Source organism: Otolemur garnettii, unplaced genomic scaffold, assembly GCF_000181295.1.
Source record: "Otolemur garnettii isolate 467f Iridium unplaced genomic scaffold, OtoGar3 scaffold00046, whole genome shotgun sequence".
In the NCBI taxonomy this organism is placed as follows: Eukaryota; Metazoa; Chordata; class Mammalia; order Primates; family Galagidae; genus Otolemur; species Otolemur garnettii.
Genome location: NW_003852441.1, coordinates 11,983,397 through 11,986,072, shown reverse-complemented (window position 1 = coordinate 11,986,072; position 2,676 = coordinate 11,983,397). Strand labels below are relative to the sequence as shown.

General features: G+C 52.2%; 1 protein-coding gene across 4 annotated transcripts in view; it reads left to right on the top strand.

Annotated features, from left to right (window-relative positions):
- Nucleotides 1-1,507: 1,507 nt before the first annotated feature.
- Nucleotides 1,508-2,676, top strand: part of TNK1 (tyrosine kinase non receptor 1) — an 8,082-nt gene continuing 6,913 nt past the window's right edge. For 3 of the 4 annotated variants that reach the window (XM_023514047.1, XM_023514044.1, XM_023514046.1), the window contains exon 1: nt 1,538-1,609. The gene's annotated coding sequence lies outside the window, so the exon portion shown is untranslated. Of the gene's footprint in view, nt 1,610-2,676 lie in introns of all 4 variants that reach the window. The other variant, XM_023514045.1, reaches the window with a different exon arrangement.

The following is a 2,676-nucleotide window of genomic DNA, read 5'->3' as shown; positions in this document are numbered from 1 at the left end:
AAAAAAAAAAAAGCAGCTAGATGTTGTAGCGGATGCCTATAGTCCCAGCTACTTGGGAAGCTAAGGCAAGAGAATCGCTTGAGCCTAAGAGTTTGAAGTTGCTGTGAGCTGTGACGCCACAGCACTCTACCTGGGGCGATGAAGTGAGACTCTGTCTCAAAAAAAAAAAAGCATATTTGAGAGCCATATTGGCTGAGAATTTTCCAAAAGTGATGAAAGACATGAATTCATAGATGCAGGAAATATAACATACTGAGCATAATAAATAGAAAGGAATCGACATCTAGACACATTGCGATAAAACTACAAAACACCAATGATATCATGATATCTTAAAAACAAGTAGTAAAGTCAGATCATCTACAAGGGAATGATGACTGAGCAGATTTCCTTACGATCAACATACACTGTGCCTATTATATACCTACACTGTCCTAGGTACTTAGAACCCAGGGATGAGCAAGCCCCTCCCTTGTGGCCTACAGCATGTATCAGGGAGAGAAAGCAGCTACAGTATGATGAGTTGGCATGGCTGGAGGGCAAGAGAATTAGCAAGAAAACAGTACATGAAGAACCGCATTACTAAGATTTTCCTATCAGTGCTGGAACATCCCATGTGTTTAACAAGACAAGGAGGGCTTTTTCTCCAAGAGACCTCTGGGACAGCAGCTGCCACATTCACACATTCTTCCTGGGGACAGGAGGCTAACCAAATGTCCTAAGACTAGCAGCTTCCTCTGTGGACCCCAACGAAAAGGGAAAGGGAATGCTTTTCCTTAGGGCATTCTTCAAGGCCCTGAACTGTGTCCCTGTGACCACAGGACAGGTTGCAATGTTCAGAGCCCTGGGGTCAGCAGAGGCTCCATGGGGGCTGGGAGTTATACTGGAAAGAGACCAGAAAGTGTCAGTAAGGGGAGGAGCGCCCTGAGGCATGGAGTGCTGCCCATGATCCACATAGGCTCTGTCTAGGCTGCGGGCTGACTTCTGGTGCCAATGCACATCTCTTGGCCCTGGACCCACCCCAAAGCACTGCGTATCGCCTGGCTTTCCTTCATTAATTAAGGAGTTGGTGGAAGCTCTCCCCCCTACTCCATGGTAGGGAGTATGTCCCGTTTAGCCTTCTATTGCCACTGCCTGGGCAGGCTAAGCTCTACCTGGTGCTTATTTAAGGAGTGGGGTCGGGGTTGAGACAAGTGAAGGATTCTGGGAGAGGGCGTGGGGGACAGGTCAGGAGGAGCAGAGCCTGGGAAGGATTAGAAAGTTCTTCCAAAAATGTGGACAGACGGTGTGAAGGAAGGCGAGCAAAGGACAAATGAAAGCAGGCTTTTCATGGTCTAGAGGTGGATCAGGGGTGGAGGAGAAAGGCCAGTCGCGTTGGTGACCCTCACGGACTCTTACCCAGGAACCGGGGGCGAGGCCCTTGCCAGTCCCGGGCCAGCCGCCAGGTCCCCGCCCTCCGCGGAATTTACTCCTGTCCCGCCCTTCTCCGGATTTAGTCGGAGCAACCTGGGCGGCTGCGCAGCCGGCGCTTCCGCCTTCGCCAGGTGAGGTCCCTACCAAGCAGAGCGCCCCGGGGTGGGGCGCGCAGGCGAAGCGGCGGTGGCTTGAGGTGCGTCCGCGGGATGCCGGGGCTCCCTTTCTCTTCCTGGATTCTTCCCTTCCGCAGCTGCGTTTCCTCCTGCCGCCCTTCCGTCTGCTTTCCCCTTCCGACCTTACCTGCGGTGCCGGGTCTCCCAGATTCTGGGCTGTCTCCTCCTCAACCCCTGCTCGCGTCCAGTTCCTACCACATCTCCGTGTTTCCATCTGGGCCCAGCATCGGGGCCTCCAATTAACTAGAGGGGATCGGTAGGGGAAGTCCGGTGTATGTAAGAGAGACCGTTCATGCAGGCAGCCGGTACCCGCAGCACCTAGGGGCTTATTTAACAAAGGTTGGTAGAGTTGCCTGAAGGCTCAGTGACTCAGGCTGCTGACAGGGATCCGTACCTGGTGCTGAGATGTGGGTGTGGATGGGACTGCACCTGGCGGCCTACGTGGCCCTCTAAGCAGGACCTAAGCTTAGCCATCGCAAATGGCGGATTTGACTTCACATGTTGCTGCCTCAAGTGTCTTAAGAGGCAATGATTCTGGCTGTCTCTGGGTCCAGGGACAGTATGCTAGTGCAGTATGTCTTACACTAAGACATCTGTGGACACTGTACCTTGGTGTCTTATGTGTTACGTTTGTTTATGTGGGTCTGGTGTCTGGTGGACGTGTGGGGCAGAGGATCTGGTACCTTTGGTGTGTGGAGACAGTGAACTACAGGGTCTCAAGTACACAGATGTGAGTGGGCATGTGGAGTCAGCCTGGGTGTTTTGTGGCCACATTCTGGAATGTCTCAGCTTTGATAGGGCATGCTTTGCAGCATATCTGAGGGTCTCAGTATGTAGTATGCAGCAGCATGTGGGAGGCGGGGTACATTTGTGTGTGTGTATGCTTGTGTTTACCTACTTGCCTGAGGTATGAAGTGGTTAGCTTATCTGGGCATCTTCACTGTGTGTGTGGTAGGCAAAAATGTCTCATGTTTGAGGAGGGGAGGAGTCTCCAGAGTGGGTATGTGTAACAGAGTAGCTCAGGTCTGTTGTCCTAGGGGTACAGAGGCAGTGTGCTTTAATATCTCAGGATATCATCAGTAGCACC